This window comes from Lepidochelys kempii, chromosome 9 (genome assembly GCF_965140285.1).
Source record: "Lepidochelys kempii isolate rLepKem1 chromosome 9, rLepKem1.hap1, whole genome shotgun sequence".
Lineage (NCBI taxonomy): Eukaryota > Metazoa > Chordata > Testudines > Cheloniidae > Lepidochelys > Lepidochelys kempii.
Genome location: NC_136388.1, coordinates 101,744,746 through 101,763,900, shown reverse-complemented (window position 1 = coordinate 101,763,900; position 19,155 = coordinate 101,744,746). Strand labels below are relative to the sequence as shown.

The 19,155-nt window shown below is 44.3% G+C and overlaps 1 protein-coding gene across 1 annotated transcript in view; it reads left to right on the top strand.

Moving 5' to 3' along the window:
• Nucleotides 1-15,247, top strand: part of LOC140916778 (uncharacterized) — a 203,745-nt gene extending 188,498 nt beyond the window's left edge. The window contains exons 7-8 of the transcript XR_013636296.1: nt 9,095-9,231; nt 14,723-15,247. The gene's annotated coding sequence lies outside the window, so the exon portion shown is untranslated. The remainder of the gene's footprint in view (nt 1-9,094; nt 9,232-14,722) is intronic.
• Nucleotides 15,248-19,155: the final 3,908 nt, after the last annotated feature.

Genomic DNA, 19,155 nt, shown 5'->3' with positions numbered 1-19,155 from the left:
GGTGTAACACGGCTAGGGACAGTCTGGTGTCATTGCTGGGTCTGCATGGATTCTCCTCTGTTCGGCATGCTCTGCTTTGCAGGTTACCTTTCACTTATTTCCTGTGGCTTGTTTCTCTTTCCCCTTGATTTTGAGTTGTCTGCATTTTTGTGTATCATAAAGCTGTGAACAAATGTAAAATACTTAGACACAATGGATACGGCTTTGTATTATACTTGCTGGCCTCAATTTATGTGACTTCACTGTGGCAGCCCCTCTGCAGCAAAACCACTCCAGCCACCACAAAGTTCGCATAAGCTTTTAGGTTTTAAGTTATTGTAAAGGACATTTCCTGGGCTCCTGTTCCTGCCTGCTGCCTGGCGGCTGATGTATTGCACTGACAATGTGCCATCCGTCTAGCAGCGTCTTGCTGCAGTACAACACAGAGAGGCTGCCAGATGCCACAGTAGCCCTGCAGAGGTGGCCTCACCTGGATTGTCTTTTGAAAGGAGATCAGTGTGTTTGGGGGAGGAGTAGCACAGAAGATGCAAGGCGGCTAGGAAGCCCCCAATTGTGAGCACTTCCCTTCCAGTATAAGGTGATGCTGCCCAGAAGTGACAGCTGTCAGGGCCAGCTCTGTGGGAATTTTGTGAAGAAGAGATGTCACCGGTGCTTACTGGTGATCTGTGTGCGAGGCTGGCTGGTGTTGGTTTCGAGTAAACGATGCTGAGAGAATTCAGAATAACGATTGCACCCCTGACCTAAATGGGAAGTGATTTTATGATGGGAAAGCAAAGTTAACCGAGCCAAAAAGGGATGCATTCTGGGAAATCAGGCTCCCATTCAAAAATGGGTCTTAAAAACATTTCCAAACATGCTGCTACGGTAATGTTACGGCGTTTCTGGGCAGAGGAGATGCTTCTCCTTGTGCTGTAGCCAGAGGGTTGGCATTTATTGTTATACTTGCTCGTTGTTGTGCAATTCCAGCCTGGGCTGTGGCCAAATTGAAGAATCAGTTGGGTAGGTCACTGGATATGTCAAAGGAATAGGGTATGTCATTCCGTCAGAGAGAAGTCCTGCAAAGAGAGGTGGAGTTTTATGTGATCTGTTCAGCTTCTTGTATTTCTAGGAGAGCAATGTCATCATGGCTGTTTGCACTCACTAGCTGTGATCCTCCTTTTGCACCTACGCCACCAGGTCCTTGCAGCTGGGCTCTTCAGGGAGGGGGCTCAGCTGCCCAGTACCTCTGGCGAGCTCCCCCCTAGGCAGAACATTTTGTGTATCAAAGGCTTTGTAGCGTTTCCTTCCCAATAAGCACGGTGGGGTATGAAATCCGGGAGCCTGCAGGATATTGGGCTCCATCTACTCCCACTTCCAGCAAGTGGGGTAGCAGGGAGAGCCGGGCTTCTCACTGACTATCACACAATCGTCACTTTCATCCCTACTCCAGAGACGCGTAACAGGTTGGGGTGGTTCTACCTTTAACTGAGACATGCGGGACTTCCGTGGAAATATGCTCCCCTGCCTTGCTGTGAAGTGCTGCTGAGGTTTGAACAGAGACGCTGATGCAGACTTTTCAAATCCCTTACAGCCGAGACCTATCGTCTGCCATCATGAAAGGGCCAACAAATGTGAACCGGGCCAGCAGGGGCTGGGGATGCACAAACTCCCATGAGTACTCAGTGAGGTTTGCTCGAGTAAATGCTCCTGAGCATGAGGTAAGGGTTGTCTTTCTGGGCTCCAAGTCCTCTCTTCAGCCTCTGATCTTTTATAACTTACTGCATTTGTATAAGCTTAATAGAGAAAACATTCACCGATTTGTGTGCAAAGTGTACCCACTATGCAATGTCAAACGCTGCTTCAGACACGTCAGGTGGCGTGTTCTCCAAACTGGCTGGAAGGACAGTGGGGGATAACTTGAATGCTGTTTGTGGCCACAATGTGCGATTCGCTTTGGCTATAGTGGTCACCTAGTGGCGGCCGCCAGTGGCTGAGGCTGAAAACTGTTGGCTATTAACTCCTGCTCTGACACGCTGAGAACTTCAGCCAGGAAACCTCTGGGCTGAAACTTTCATGCCTGATCACTGCCACAGGTGAAGTTTGAGGGACTCCTGAGTCCTGTCGGCCATTTGAAAGTTCCCCCGATGTGAGTACAGGACGTGCTTCCTGGAGTTAAAATACCGTTTTCACCCTCCAAACTGTCTTATGTGTGGCATTGGTGTGGCAGTGGCCCTGACTGAGTGCGCTGGTCCCCGCGGGAAGAAACATGGGGGGTTTAGTGGAGTGAGAAGAGTTGTGTTTGGGGGAGGTCTCAGCTGAGCACGGAGCAGCTCCACGGTTGTGCCAAGTTCTCACACTGGCTTTCAGGGAGGGTTCCGGCCTTTCTCTCTCACGCTGGCCCCTCCCCGGCAGAGCTGCTCTTTGCAAGGGGGAAAGAGAATTGGGCCCTTATTACGGTCACCCTCTATATTGTGTCTAAACGTTAATGCTTAGCGCTGACGCAGCTCTTTGTATTTTCAAAGTGCTTCGCAGTGAAGAGCTGACGTTTTCCTAACCCTGTTATGTCTACAGACCCCAAAGCACCGTAGTCACAGACCATATGCAGTAGCGACAGTTTTCATTGGGAACAATCTCATTGTGATTAAACACTGTTGCCATCACAAGAGGGGAAAATGTTCCCTTTTCCATTCCCGAGAGCGCGGGTCCCCAGCGGTGTTTCTGCACTATCCCGGGGATATGCTGGGTCCCCTATTGCTGACCTGTCCCCTTTCTGAAAACAACAGTGGGATGCTTCTTTCCATGTCCCTTTTCCAAATTCTGGTTAATCTTCCTCTGTGGACACGGCACATTGGGGGCATCTTCACAGCAATAGTCAGAGATAAAGGCTGGTTAGTAGCTTCCTCTACAGTCAGTCCACCAGTGGCTCCCGGGATTCCCTTGCTGGGTGTGCGGAAGAGGCAGCAGAAGTAATAAAGCCGTTGGCACCCAACACGGACTCAAGGCCAGAGTCTGAGCCTGCCACTTGGGCAGCTCCATATACAGTACGGTCACTGAGCACCCTGAAAGCAGCCAAGTGGGTGATGGGGAGTTTGGTGAGCCAAGCTGGCTGCTGTCCAGAGACCCTCTGGTCATGCTGCCTACTAAGGATAACATTGAACTGTTGTTAAATGATGTTTTAACAAATCACTTGTTAGATTGTTGCAGTCTAAATTGCTTAAACCATCTGCCACAGATAGGGTTGTTCTCAGAGCCATCGAAAGCATGTTACCCGTGTCTGTGATGTGCTCAGACCCTCTGTGTGTACCGTGTATTATTAACGTGTCATGGGTACTACCCCAATACTATGGAGTGTCATGTTTGCGGAAATACAGCTTCCTTCACTTAGTATGTAAAAGCGTGTGAGCTTATCAGAGTGATGTATGTAGTTTATTTAAACGTACAGCAGCCATTTAGTGTAAGTGTCTTTGCATGGTATTTGTTAGCAATTGTCTTCCCTGTTCCTAGGATGATGATTAACTTTTATTGATTTGTGCTCACTAATATTCATTATAGTAGAATGTTTGTGTGCTGTCTGTTTACCACGTTGTTCTGAATGTAACATATATCCATATAGCCAGGTGTCTATTGCACACCATAAAAGGTGAAGTCTATTTATCCTAGCAAGATTCAAAGTAACCTATGGGCTCAGTTCCCCACTCGGACGCAGTTGAGGGCGGCTGTAGGGAGCTGGTGGTGGTTCCTGCACGGCTCTGCAATCCCCTTTGCCATCTCTGTGTCTCCCCTGCCCCCCCAGGCTGGGGATGGTGGTAACTGTCTCTCTCGCAGAGGGCTTTGCTGCACTCGGATTATTCTGACCCAGACATTTCTGGCCAGTTTGCAGACTGGAGGACTGCGCCTAGGTGCTCGCTTTGGGTTTGCCTGACAACGCAGTTGTAACAGTAGCCAGGCTAGAAATCACAGGCATTATTAATCTTGGTGGATAATGGTGTGAACTGATCACTTGCTGGAAAGAGGAAGGAAATTCTCCCCAAGGGCGTGAGGTTAGTTGGTAGCTGCATCACAGGAGCGTTCACCATGCTGTGTATGGGCCATTGTTGATTTATATGGACCCAAGCAAGGCTGGGCAATAGGCATAGTCCTCTGCTCTGAGCAGAAGCAAGTGAAGCTCCTTTGCTCTCCGGCTCAGGGTGAAGGTTCAAGGTTTGTTTCTCTCTGAGGAGGCCGGGGTGTCGGTGCCCTGCTCTTCATATGAATGGGGGGCTTGGTTACACGCTCTTCTCTTTGACCGTGCAAATCAGAGTAACCTGTTGTCCCAGCGGTGGGTTCTGTGGTCAGCAGTGCGTTGCTCCTGGCCATCTCATTTTCACTATTGGTAACCTTGTGCTTGGGGGTGTGGGACTTGGTACCTGAGCAGGATCAAGCCCTTTACATGAATTACCTTCTTGTGCTGAAAAACATTTATCCTATGAATTAGTTGTAGTGTGGTAGGATGGGTCATGGGAAAAGCCATCATGCAGGTGTCGTCCAGCTGCATGGATTGGGATGGGGCTTTTAGATTAACAAATTTCCAGGGGAAGGTATTAGAAATCATGTCATAATCAACCAGATTTTATGTTTCATGTTCGGCTATCCCGCTAGTAACACTAGACCACTGCAGCCTGACACAAGATTCTTTTTATTAATGGAAGGGAACTTTTCTGCCTGAGGTCATTCAGTGGTGTTTATGGAGCAAACACGTTTATTAGGTAGCTGATGAACACACAGCTGTGGTTGTCCAGTTATCCTCTGTCCTGCCTGATTGTGTATACCTACATGCTGCAAAGGGGTAGTTTCTTTGTGGTTCATGTCAAATCATTCCAGCAACACTCTCCAGTCCTCTTTCCGGAGAAGAAAATTAATTTGTTTCCTTAACGAGGAAATAAAAATGATCAATGAACCCCAGAACAGCTGCATTGCAGACATATATCTATGTCAGAGAGTAAAAATGGTGAAAAACAGCTAAGAGAACCAGCCAAGCTAGGAGTAAAGACAGCTACGGAGTATCAGGCTAGGTGGGGAGAGAGTTGTGAGCCAGTGAATAAAAAATCACTCTCTCCAACGAAGCCTTTGATGGGCTCTTCAGGATACAGTGCAAATGGTAGCCCTATGGCTCCTCCCACCTGTGGAAAGGCAGTGCAAGGTCCACCCCCAAACTGCCTTTCTGGGCAGACTGGCTAGGACTGGCTGGAAAACAAGAACTCCATTTAGTGACAGGTTTCAGAGTAACAGCCGTGTTAGTCTGTATTCGCAAAAAGAAAAGGAGTACTTGTGGCACCTTAGAGACTAACCAATTTATTTGAGCATAAGCATTCGATGAAGTGAGCTGTAGCTCACGAAAGCTCATGCTCAAATAAATTGGTTAGTCTCTAAGGTGCCACAAGTACTCCTTTTCTTTTTCCATTTAGTGAAAATTTTTCAGGTTTCAACATTTGTTTTCATTCTGCATCTGAATGAATCTGAGCACTTTCAAAATTAGAGATCCCCTGCCCCAGAATAGCCAATATCCCGATAGTTAGGGCAGTCACCTGGGATGCGGAAGACCCAGGTTTAAGTCTGCCTGTCTCAGAGCAGGGACATTAACCTGGGTCTCCAACATGCCAGGTGAGCGCCCTAAGCCCTGGACTAGAGAGTCAATCTGTCTCCCTCCTGTTCAAGCTCTTCACCTTTGTATCAATAATTAAATAGTCACGAGAAGCTGAACACTGTATGGGTGTAGCAGTTAGGCCAAGTAATCTATAATCTCTGTACTCTGCCTTATACAGCCAATGAAATGGTTGCATGCAAATTAGCTATAGAGTAAGGGTGGTGACTGGTTGAATTACCTCTGGAATCACAATGGTCCAGGCTGGAGGATGGGAAAGATCCCAGAGGACAGGAAAAGGGCAAATTATTACTTAGCTATACAAAGGAGAATAAGGACAACCTTATATTATTGTAGAGCAGGCAACTTCATTTAGGTACCCAGCAAGATAATTGAGAAAACAATCAGTTTGTAAGCACATGGAAGAGAATAATAAGGTGATAAGTAACAGTCAGTGTGGACTTGTCAAGAACAAATATGTCAAACCAACCTAATGTCTGCCTTTGATAGGGTAACAAAACTCATGGATAGAGGGAAGCAGTAGATGTGATATATCTCAATTTTAGTAAGGCTTTTGTTACTGTCTCATATGAACTTCTCATAAACAAACTAGGGAAATAAACCATAGTCAGAGAGCAGTTATCAATGATTCTCAGTCAAGCTGGATGGGCATATCGAGGGAGGTCCTGCGGGGATCAGTTCTGGGTCCGGTTCTATTCAATATCTTCAAAAATGATTTGGATAATGGCATAGAGAGTACACTTAAATTTTGTGGACAATACCGTGGTGGTGGTGGTGCGATGGGGGTTTACAACCGGTTTGGAGGACAGGATTAGAAGTTAAAATGATCGTGACAAACTGGGGAAATGTTCTGAATTAATTAGAATGAAATTCGATAAGGACAAATGCAAAGTACTGTGCTTAGGAAGGAACAATCAGTTGCACAGACACAATGGGAAATGACTGCCTAGGAAGGAGTTCTGCGGAAGGGGATCTGGTATATTTCAACTAAATATGAACCAACAGTGTAATACTGTTGCAAACAATTCAAACATCATTCTGGGATGTATTAGTAGGAGTGCTGTAAACAAGACACAAGAATTCTTTCACTCTTCTCAGCACTGATAAGGCCTCAGCTGGAGTACTGTGTCCAGTTCTGGGCACCACATTTGGGGAAAGATGTGGATAAATTGGAGAAAGTCCAGAGGAGAGCAATCAAAAAGATTAAAGGTCTAGAAAACATGGCTGATGAAAAAAGATTGAAAAAATTGGGTTTGTTTAGTCTGGGAACTAAAGAGAAGAGAAGACTGATGGGGGGACATAAGTCTTCAAGCACATAAAAGATTGTTATAAAAAGTAGAGTGATAAATTGTTGTTCTTAACAACTGAGGATAGGACAAGAAGCAATGGGCTTAAATAGCAGCAAGGGTGATTTAGGTTAGACATTGTGAAAAATTTCCTAACTGTCAGGGTGGTTAAGCACTGGAACAAATTACCCAGGGAGTTTGTGAGATCTCCATCATTAGAGGTTTTAAAGAACAGGTTAGACAAACACCTGTCAGGGATGGTCTAGATAATACTTAGCTGGACTGGATGACCTATCAAGGTCCCTTCCAGTCCTATGATTTTACGATTCTCCAGGATCGTTTTGTTTCATATTGGTGTCCATACAAAGAAATAACAATCTTGGGGTATCAGAGGCTCTTGTGAACTTCTCACTCTGTATGGAGAGGCAGCTTCCTTCAGGGGTCACAGAGCAGTCAGAAAGGTGGGAGCCAGCCCTGACCCCCAGTTCTGGAGCAGCCCCACACTCACTAGTAGCAGAGCTGGCAGTGTTTGAAGGTGGGATCTCTCTCATGGCAGTCTAGCTCCCCCATAGATTGCAAGCCTTCTGCGGAGTTAGCATGCTTGGCTTTCTGATAGTGTTCCAGGCACGTGCGGGGTTTTGGCAGGGTCAGATTCTCCATGTGGGCTGAACTGAATACATCCCTGTAAAAGAAATGCAGCTTTCAGTGGAGAGGCATCTCTATGTAGGCTCTAATGTGGAGAAACACTGGCATAGGAAAGGGGAAGATAGACCGTGAGTTGTTTAAATTGTTGCCAATTATGGCAGTTATGCTCACAGATCAGATAACTGGACAGACACATGACTAATTATGGTAATTGGTGTGCACAAATGATATAACCATGACCCCAATATTTTAAAAGCTCAGGCCTTAAAGAGTAGTCCAGGCATGTACCTTTTGTAAATTTGTATAGGCAACGTATCAGAAATTAACTGTGGTTTTACCGCTAAGGTGGGAACTTCTAAATGACATGTAAGGAATGTTACATATTTAAAAAAAATCCGTAAAGGCATTTCAAAAGATTCCATGTAAAATAGCCACTGGGACTAGTTCAATGCAGTGATATTGTCTTCCTAAGCTTGTTTGGAACTTTGAAAGCATGTGCTCATATTTTAAAAACCCCTCTGTTTTAATATGTAACACAATCTGGGTTGTGCTGGATTTGGATTTCATACATGTGTGAGAAGGTGGTGATCCCTGTGGGATGTCATCAAGCAGTGAGCAACAGAGCCATTATCAGGATCATAGAAATAAACCAATAAATGAAGCACAAACATCACGACCAGTAACAGCCAAAACAGGGTGTCACAACCTTGGCATCTGCAAAGGAAACAACCAGCCATGGAGGTGGTGTCAGCAGTGTTCAGATTGGAGAAGAACGGGTGCTGACATGGCCCATGGAGAGAGCCGGCGGGTTCGTTCCCTGCCCCCTGACAGTAGTAAGAACTGGAGCAAGGGCATAATTGCTTTCGCCTCTCCCAAGCTGGAGCCAGTGAGCAGGAGTGGACAGGTGTTGTGCTTGATCATAGACCTAGGATTTGCCAGACTGGGTCAGACACGGGGTCTTTCTGGTCTAGTATCCAGTCCTCAGCAGGATGCTTCAGAAGAATATGCAAAAAATCTTCTAATTCCTCGTGGTCACAGATTGGCTTAAACTCTGAAGCATGAGGTTTAGTATTTCTTCCGAAAGGTGTTAGCCTTCACTGTTCTAACTCTGGATATTTTTGTGAGATATACAAAAGCCTAGTCTTTTTGGGGATCTTGTTAAATTCTTGGCTTCAATGGCATCTGGTGGCAATGAGTTCCACAGGTTGTTTACGCATTGTGTGAAAAAGTGTTTCCTTCTATCAGCTTTGAATTTCCCACTTTTTAGTTTCATTGCATGTTCCCTTGTTCTTGTGTTATGGGATGGGCAGAACTGAAGCTTCTGATTCAAACATAGTTTTAAATTGGTCCAGGTGATTTGAGAGCTAGCAAAGTAAGGAAAAACCACTACAGAAAAACAGACTGGTGTGACGGGTCCACACACAGACTAATCATTCCTTCGTCAGTTTTTCTGGAGTGTGGTTTGAGAGTTTTCTTTTGTTCATTCTGTAGCAATTTAAATATTGACCAGACTCTCTGATTTTCTCATTATTTTAATTAACAGAAGCAGAAGCTGTTGCTGACAGCTAGAGTTATGGAAACATCTTCCAACATCGGATGTCTGATTCTCCTCTCCCCGACCCAGGTATGAATTGGGAGCAACTCCCCTCGAGTCAGTGGGGTCACACTGCTGTAAAATTGGTAAGAGAGGAGAACGGGGGCTGATTGTTGCTTGTTTGTTTGCTTTTCTTTGTTTGTCTTCCACTCTGCTTGAATGAACAGAGACAAATTCTCAATGCTCTCCAGCAGTGGAAACTGCAGTCCTCTCTCCATTCGCTTTCCCTGCTATTCTTTGAAATGCTTACCCCTTGCTCAGCTGCCAGTCTAGCATGAAAAAGTAACAAAAAGTAAGATGACACAGGAGGGCAAAATGCAGATGCTGCTATGTTGCTGTGTGATCCTCTGAGTCAAAGCCTTTATTGACTTTTACAGAGGAAGCATTTTAAAAATGCTCCATTTAAAAAAAAAAGTGCCCAGCCTTCCTCTCCTTTCTTTGAGTTTAATTGGCTGAATAATCACAATCCACACAAACCTCCACCTTTCCTTCTCTCTATCACCCCTGTGCACAGGGACACAAAGATCACAAAGCATCACAATAGCAAAGTGAACAAAAATGATAAATTGAACGTGCAAATTGATGAATCCCTGCGTTATTTTAACCTTCCAATGTGCATACATGATACTGATGGCCATTAATTATTTTTGGAATGTCAAAAATGTATTAACGCCTCTTAAAATTTTCCAAACTCTCTTATCTTTAGGAGAGGTCAGAAATTCTACCCAGGTTCAGGTCAATACTTTTATATTTGTACAGTACTTGGGAAAAGATCTACATTAACAATCTTATGGATGGTAAAAAGCTGAAAGAGAAATGGCTGAAGTTATCAAATTAATGAATACATTTAATATATTCAATCAATATGTGAAATCTGGATAAATCTGGATAAATTGGAGAGAGTCCAGCGAAGGGCAACAAAAATGATTAGGGGACTGGAACACATGAGTTATGAGGAGAGGCTGAGGGAGCTGGGATTGTTTAGCCTGCAGAAGAGAAGAATGAGGGGGGATTTGATAGCTGCTTTCAACTACCTGAAAGGGGGTTCCAAAGAGGATGGCTCTAGACTGTTCTCAATGGTAGCAGATGACAGAACGAGGAGTAATGGTCTCAAGTTGCAGTGGGGGAGGTTTAGATTGGATATTAGGAAAAACTTTTTCACTAAGAGGGTGGTGAAACACTGGAATGCGTTACCTAGGGAGGTGGTAGAATCTCCTTCCTTAGAGGTTTTTAAGGTCAGGCTTGACAAAGCCCTGGCTGGGATGATTTAACTGGGAATTGGTCCTGCTTTGAGCAGGGGGTTGGACTAGATGACCTTCTGGGGTCCCTTCCAACCCTGATATTCTATGATTCTATGATTCTATGAACTGGCACATTCTGCTAGAAATGGGTTTATTAGGTGATGCATTCCTTATAAGGAGTGCAGTCTTGCTAAAGGTGTCCTTCAGTGAATAATGTTCTTTTCATGTTTACATATTGGTAATATTTTTCCTTAGCTTATTTTAAGGCAATAAATGTAAGGATTTATTAAACATCCAAACATATTCCAGTTTCTGTATAAGGTATTTTGTCATCTAAATGCAGCATCATATATTTACTTCTAGTATTAAAGGAATATGAATCAGGCTGATGTTTAGTACTTTCTGAATAAAATGAATGTCTCTAAAACATTTAGCAATAAAAGGAAAAGGGTCATCGGACTTTATCATGCATAGTCTCTGGGAAATATCGTAACAAAAAGAAACCCTTTGGAATTGAGGGGAATGCCATCAGAACATAGGGGTGCTGGAACCATGTGGGCAGTGGGGGTGCTGAGGGCCACTGAACCAAACTGCAAACCCTGCACATGAGGGAAACCACTTCACACCCGGGGTGCGGCAGCCCCTCTAGTTCCAGCACCTATGTCAGAACGTAATTCACTTAGTTCCCAATTCTACATTCCTTCCCAGATGTACTGCTTTCCTGGGGAACACTTCATGGCATGCTATCTGACCTGCGGCAGGCTGATGCTGTCGGGAAAGCGCAGACCTCGAAACACCCATGTATGAGAAGCAGAGAGAGCTCATTTGTAGCCATTAAAATTATAGCAGTACCAGGGGCTGCAGCTTTCTTTTGTTCTTGGGTGGGATACATTTTCTCATTGCTAAATAGTTCTAGTTTCTTGTGCACGTTTTAACTCACGAGTTAGGGAATTCTTCAGTGTTTTTTTAAATGGAAAAAATCTGGAGGTATGAATTGAGTAGCCATATTTACTAGCCACGTTACAGCACTAAAAGCCTGCCTTTAAAACATAAATAATAGAGTACAACTGAAATGCAGTCAGGTGAATGTTAAATAAATGTATTGCTGAACTAAGCAATTAGTGATGTGATATAAATGTCAACTGACACAGGAGTATTCGGATAGTCCCTAGACATATGTGAGTGTTGAAATGGCTGGGAGATACCAGGAATTCGGTTGTTAATGAGAAAGGTATAATAAAAGTTGGAAGTCAGTGGACTGTAGTGTTCTGGATTAGAATGTACATGTTTTTGAATTCTATTGAGTTACTGTTTTTCCTAATGATTCCGAATGCCTCTGGGAAATGTTAATTCTCTTTATCCGTAACTAAATAAGATTAAGATACTAACCAACTGTATGTGGCATTTTGGTATCTGTACAGCCCAGTGCCTCTGCATGTACTCTGTGGATTTCTGAAAAGTCAGCTGTATAGGTGACAGGTCCAAAAAAGTTTAGATTTTATTGATTACTGTTATTTTTGTGCTATGTCTAAATTCTGGATGGTCATTTCTTTAGTTTGGAAACCTGTTTTCTGTGTGTTCTCTGAAGTCCTAGTACGCCTTTTGGGCCCAGCAAAAATCAGACTACAGCTCGCGTTTGTGGCATGAGCATGGCCTAGCTTTTCAGTGAGGAAATAATGAAATCCACTATACAACATTGTTACTCATAAATTAGTGTAGGGTTCTGACGGAGGAAAAACCATTTACAGGTGATTTAATCAGTGTTGGCAATAGTAAAGATAACAGTAATTCATTTTATAGCTTCCTTCTTTAAGTCATTAAATAACGTAGATAAAATTGTTTGCTTAAGTAGTTCTTGCCGAAGGGCTTATGCGGCATTGACGGAGGGCAAGTCTGCACTACAGCACCGGATCAGCACCGCTGCAGCGCGTCTGGTGAAGATGGGCTGCGCCCACGGGACAGTGCAGTGCTGTCAGCCTAGTGACTCCACCTCCGTGAGAAGCGGAAGTTGTGTCGGTAGCGGAGCACCTCCCACCGCCACAGCCCCGGTGTGAACAGCGCGAAACTTGTATCTCTCGGAGGCGGGGCTTTTCTCACACCCTGGAGCCATGTAAATTGCATCATCTAAGCTATAGTGTGGACTTGCCTGTAGCAACTTCATCTTCTTGAAGAGGCTTAACGATCACTAAAGTACAAATGTCTGATGTGCCAGTTGCAAAGAATAATGATGAGGGGAAAACGTGGGGTTTCTATAGATTGAAAGGAGGCTCTTGAAGTGATCCACTACTAATTCACTGCACTAGAATTTATTCTAAATGTAGTTAACCAATGGCCATATTTTTTTCAATGACTTTAATTAAAAGTTTTCATTTGGATTATTAAAAATCCATGAAAAGCATCTTTGCACAAGGGAGCCGACATAAAATGCCTGCAACTAAAATACTGGACTGCCATGGCGAGTACAAAAACACTAAGGACCATGGCTCCTTTCAGATTCAAAAGTGTTTTGCAATATGAAATCTGAGAAATATGCCTGTCAAACCAGGAACAGTTCTCTCAGTGCACTATAACGAAGGGCCAAGTTCCGCTCTCTGATGTCACTTGTGATGGTTGTTGACTTCACTGGGTGCAGTGTGCTTGCAGCTGAGGGCAGATTCTGACCCGAAACACGAGAGCCTTACATGATCTGTAGAGTAAGTCTAATAAGTATATTATTTACAGTAAAAAATAGACTATAATGGCTGCCATTAGTCATTTTCCAGCTTACCCCCTAGGACTCACTGAGGTACTGCAGTTGATTCATAGATTCATAGGGTGAAATCCTGGCCTTATTGATGTCAGTGTCAAAACTCCCATCAGGGCCAGGATTTCACTTCTCTTTTTTTAATGCCAGAAGAGACCCTTGTAGTCATCTAGTCTGACCTCCTGGATAGCACAGGCCAGAGAATTTCACCAGTGATTCCTGAAACCAAGCCCATATCTTGTGGCTGAACTAGATTATCTTAAAAGAAAGGGGCGGGGGGAGGGGTGAAGAGGAAGAGAGTGAGCGAGCGAGCAAAAGAAAGAGAGAGTCCTGATTTAAAGACTACAAGTGACTCCTATTCTGATTATAGTAAAATAACTATATTAACTTCGGTACTACGCCGTCTCTTAGATAAAACTGACTCTTTAGTGACAATAAGAAAAGGAGGACTTGTGGCACCTTAGAGACTAACCAATTTATTCACTATCGTACTATGCACATAATTCTTGTTTCTAATTTTCTCATTGTACATAGGTGTAAAAAGGGGAATGTTAGTGTACTGAAAAGTCTTTGACTTCTGGGTCACCCCTTCAGATTGACACCAGGCTGTCCATGATAGGAAGCTGTTACTATTTGATCTGATGGCAGCTGCGTGTTGTATATGGACCTAATATAGACCAAACATAATCAAAACGGTCATATCTTGCTGGCAGCCAAAGCAGAAAGGACAAGGACTAATCTGGATGAGAAGGCTAAACTACTGAATAAACAAAGCCGCTGCTGAAGTGCTGAGTTTAGGCAAATTGACAAGACAGAGCGGGAGAAAATTTGCACTGCCACTGCCCAAGCTGTGTCTATTCTGTGGCTAAAGGAAGGCTTTGTTTCCGGGGCCATCAGTCCAGCGCCTTTCAACAGCGCTGCCATGGTCACACCTGGAAAGCTTCCCCTCATTTTGAAAGGGATTGCTGGTTACAGTGTCATTTCCTGTTTGAAGTGCAGGGACTCTCCAAAAACAAAATGATCTTTCAACGAGGAAGAAACCTGTTTGTCTAACTGACATGAATCAGAAGTTAGGCACTGTAGAGAATTGATAATGGAAACAAAGGGACACAAGGAGAAATCTATGGTCAGCAGAGTTAAGGACAATAAGGAGGAGTTTTTTAAAATACATTAGGTCCATTTGTCCATTATTAGATGGAAAGATAGAATTATCAATAACAATGCAGAAAAGTCAGAAGTGTTCAATAAATATGTGTGTTCTGTATTTGGGGACAAAACAAATGATATGGTCTCATGATATGGCGATAACACTCCTTCCATTCCACTAGTATCTCTGGAGGATGTTAAACAGAAGCTACTAACGACAGATATTTTTAAATCAGCAGGTCCAGATAACTGGCAGCCAAGGGTTTTAAAAGAGCTGTCTTAGGAACACGATGGACTGTTAATGTTGATTTTCAATGAGTCTTGGTGCACTGGGGAACTTCCAGAAGACTGGAAGAAAGCGAATGTGGTGCCAATTTTTAAAAGAGTCTAAACAGGATGATGCAGGTAATTACAGGTTTACTCTGCTTGTTATATGTTTGACTTCAGGGTACCAGAAACCTGGGGACATGCAAAGCACAGGAAACAGAGGAGCGCCAGTCACTGAACTCTGATAACCATCTGCTACTCATTGGAAGTGGTCATTGCTGACAGCACATCTAAACGTGAACTGAACGCTGCTCCTTCTCTGGGGTGAGCGCCTCGTGTCTGAACAATAAGGAAAACACATTAGAAAGCAGAAAAAATGATGGCTCAGAGTTGAAGCAAATGACACCGGAAATGAAGAACATTAAAAAAAATTATTTTGTAAAGGTATGTATGGGAGGGAGTGTGTGAGATTTTGCTAGCAGAATGCAAATGATGATGCCATCTTTGGGCCAAATTAAGCTCTGGTCTATTTAAGTGAGGGGAGGTACAGCAGGATTCAGGTTAGCCCCATGTATTACACTAGCCCATTTTGCTGATCTATCTCCGTAAACACATTGCTGGAGTGAGAACCAAATGTGGCATCCAAAACCAAGGAAAATTGCAGCCAAACTGTGTCAAGTGTATTATTTCCTATTTAAACGTCATGGGAATGTTGCGCTGGTGAAAGGTGCTAACGGGCTGGTTTTAGAGATGGAGGTGGTCTCCTCTGTAGCACAGCATGGCTGCAGCATAGCAAATGCAGGGAACTCTTCCTGTGGCAGATGGAGCTGGCCACACTTCTTTTTTTATCTTTTTCTTCCTTCCAAAGGGCCCCTTTTTTCAAAGCTGAAAAGTTTTGCAGGGAAAAAAAAAATCTTTTCAAATTTTCAATTTTTTTCCAACAAAACACCAACATTAGTAAATGGATGTCGTTTTGGTTCTTCTTTTCCCCTTTTCTTCCTATATTTCCCCTTTTCAGTGGTGAAGAGGAAAAAAAAAGCAGGAAAGAGGGAGAAAAAGGGGAGAACGTGATGTTTAATGAAAATGTTGACATAAGTGTTCAATCACGGAAAATAATTTAATTCTGCAGATTTCAAAGAGGAAAACAATTTCCGGATTTTTCATGGAAACTTCTTTCTTATTTTTCAACCTGTTCCAATGGACAGAGCTGCAGTTTGTACACTGTGGCTGCTCCCAAAAGCCCTCAGATCTAGCAAGCAGTCTGGAGGGCCTGCACAAACTCCCAGAAGCTTGAGATTGGACATGTCCATTGCTGGCTGGTCCAGCCAGGAAATGGTTAGGAGCACTGATCAGCACCCATCTCCACAGATCAGCATTATAATGATTGCATGAGCATGTGGTTGTCACAAAATACCTTGGAGGAAGTTATTTATTTTATTCATATTTATAGCATCAAAAATCTGCCTAGTGTTTTAAGGCTACAACCAAAGATATGGTGCTTGCCCCCAAAGAGCTTACAATCGAGGGTTATAAGGGCTCAAAATCTGAATTACGAAGGAGAGACCAAACCCTTTTAAAATAAACAAAAAGGTAAGAAAAGACTTAATTTAACAGCAAAATCTTTGCCTTGACTTTTTCAGGTACATTTCACATACGTCAAATGTAAAATTAGCTGAAAACCACAATGATTCATTATGCTTTGTTTTTTAATGAACAAAGCACACTGGTAACATTTTGAGTTCATGTTTTTATTGAAGAAAGATATTTCAGTTGGAACAGCCAAGCAGCATCCTGATTAGCGCTCTGCTGTACCCTGAAGGCGACCTGGGCTCAGTTCTTAGTCCTGCCATGAGTGCAGGGGACTGGACTAGATGACCTCTCGTGGTCCCTTCCAGTCCTACGATTCTATGATTGTAGGCCTGACATCAATCTTGCCTTAGAAGGAATAACAAAGCCAAACCCAAAGTCTTGAAAGTGGAGCTGATTTTGATGCAGATTCTTACCATTCCCTTTAATTCAGTATGTTTAAATCTGGCATGTTTTAGTGCTGGAGTGCGGCGTGTGGCCGAGCCTGGTTCCCCAGGGGCCGGGGCGTGCGGCTGAGCCTGGTTTGGCTGGGGCGTGCGGCCGACAGGCCACCCCTTATTGTTTTCCCGGTTGAAGTGAGTAAACGCACAGTCATAGCAACTCTTACGATCCTGAGGCTTTTCCCACAGGGACAGCTATCGTCGAAACAAAGACCCTCCAGGCCGCCCGCAGGCCTCAATAGTAAAAGCTGAGGCTAAGATTTTCCAAAGCACGTAGCACTGGCCAAACGCTGCTCTCGTTGACGTCAGCGGGAGCTTTCCCATGGGTGTCATAGAATCATAGACTATCAGGGTTGGAAGGGACCTCAGGAGGTCATCTAGTCCAACCCCCTGCTCAAAGCAGGACCAATCCCCAACTAAATCAATGGGAGTGGGATCAGTGTGGCCAATGCCGAGCAATGTTGAGAATCTCACCCTTAAGCAGGGATCTAACAGGCCACTTGGGCCACTTGGGCATTTCACAATGTTGGGCAAAATCAGTCTCTTGGATTTCAAGCCAGAATGGCTGTTGGAGCGAGTAAAACCACAGGAAAGGCAACAGCAGACCTTGTAACCGGTTAGACTGCATGGCCAAGGCACTCGAGCACCTAGGAGGCTGTAGGTGCTGGAAGGAGGAGGGAGACAGGGTCTGCGTGGAATGAACCAGGACCCTTAGTTCACCTATAAGGACAGGGGCAAGAGTGGGTGCCTTAGGGAGGCTCCTATGTACATATTTAGGGAGTTAAATAAAGGGCCTAATTTTCAAAGCCTGCGAGTGTATAGCAGCTTCGGTTGGCGTCAGTGCGGGGTCCAGGGGCCCTGTACCTCTGACAAGTCAGGATTTAGGGTCCCGTTTTTGAAATGCTGGCCTGGATAGTATTTTTAATTGGTGAAATGTCCGGGTGCCTGGCGTGGGCATGGCTAACACAGGCAGGCTCGTAAAAATGAAACTTGTGAATGGTGTCTGCAGGTAATGACGATGCTTATACCTGTCCCTGGTCCACAGGCACCGAAGTCATTCCCGGAACCCTTAGGGGATGGAGCCTGCCACCCGGGCTCGTGGGGCTCATGCTAGCACTGTATCCATAGCTCTGTAGACAGTGCTCTGAAGGTGGGGTTCAGGCTCTCAAGTCCATCCCCCTCTCTAAGCATCAGAGCCCGAACTCCAACCCGAGCACAAGCCCCGCTAGCCTGAGGCTGTTGGCCTGGGTTGGGAGGCTCCCAGCCATGGGCTCCAAACCACTGTGTAGCCACACCCTTACTATGCTAGTGAGCCTGTCGGAGAGCCTCCAGCTGGCAACCAGCCACGGACAAAGACAAGGACCAGCTGTGAGTGAGGTGGCCACAGTTCTCACGGTGCCCAGGCCCCCTGCCACGGGAGACCAGGATCAGGCTCACAATGTCTGCAAAGAAACCAACAGGATGAGGAACTTATTTTGTGGGAACATCTGGAAAATCAAATGTTCCCAAGGAGGAGCATACACTGGACTAAATGCTTACATCAGTCAGTGGGAATGAGCTATGCCGTGAGCACGAGAGAGAGAGAGAGTCCTGGGGGGTAAGATTATTTTGTGACACATCCTAAAATAGTGATACAAAATATTTTATTTTATAAAATAGTTTCCCAAATCATTTGCATATTGAGATCTGGGTTTGGGAAATCAAAAAATGTCAATAATGATTGTGATCAAAATTTTGATTAAAAGTATCATGGAAAATTCCACAGAGAATGAATGATAACATCGGCAATTATTGTTCACAATTCCATTTCCATATGCAGGCAATAATTAGACATTGCCACACACCCCATTTGTGCAGGCAATGTGAACCAGCTATGTTTTATATTGCCTTTTGAAAGCCCTTTTAAAAGATGTCCTCTGACTTGTCTTCTCGTTAGCCATTCCACCCCATATTTCTGTGCTCATCTCTTCTCCTGTTTGCCTTGTCTGTCTTAGTGCTTCACTAGTTTCATTTCCTCACACTCCTCTAATGCCCATATCTTAATTTCATTCCCTGACTAATTAACCCATATCTGTTTCCATGCTAAGTATGGCCAGATTCTGATACTCTTACTCACAGAGTAGTACCTTACTCTGGAAGGGTACAGCTCCTTGAGAAAGATACTCCTCAGATTCTGATACCCTTAGTTTCTCTCTCTTTTTTCTCTTTGTAGATGAGTCAGGGGGCAACATCCCTTGCTTCAAACAGCATTGTCCGCTGCATGGCTTGTTTTCTGTTGTGAATTCATGATGCCCCGTCACTTTCGCCCAGCTGATGAAATTGACTAGCTGCTGCTCCTAAGTGCCCAGAGCTGCAGCTTTCTGTAATCCCGCAGCAGTGTTGGCAGTTTCTCACCGCAAGCTGAATAGTAAGATAAAAATCACTTTTAGAAAGTGTTGCCCTGTGTGACAAGCCTCATCTCATCATTCCCTTGTACAACAGAGAGAGTGAAACCTGTCAGAGTGAATTGATGGTTTCAGAAAGTTTTTATTTTATATCTTTTAAAAACCAAGGGTTTTCCCAACATTTTGCACAGTCTTTCTCTAG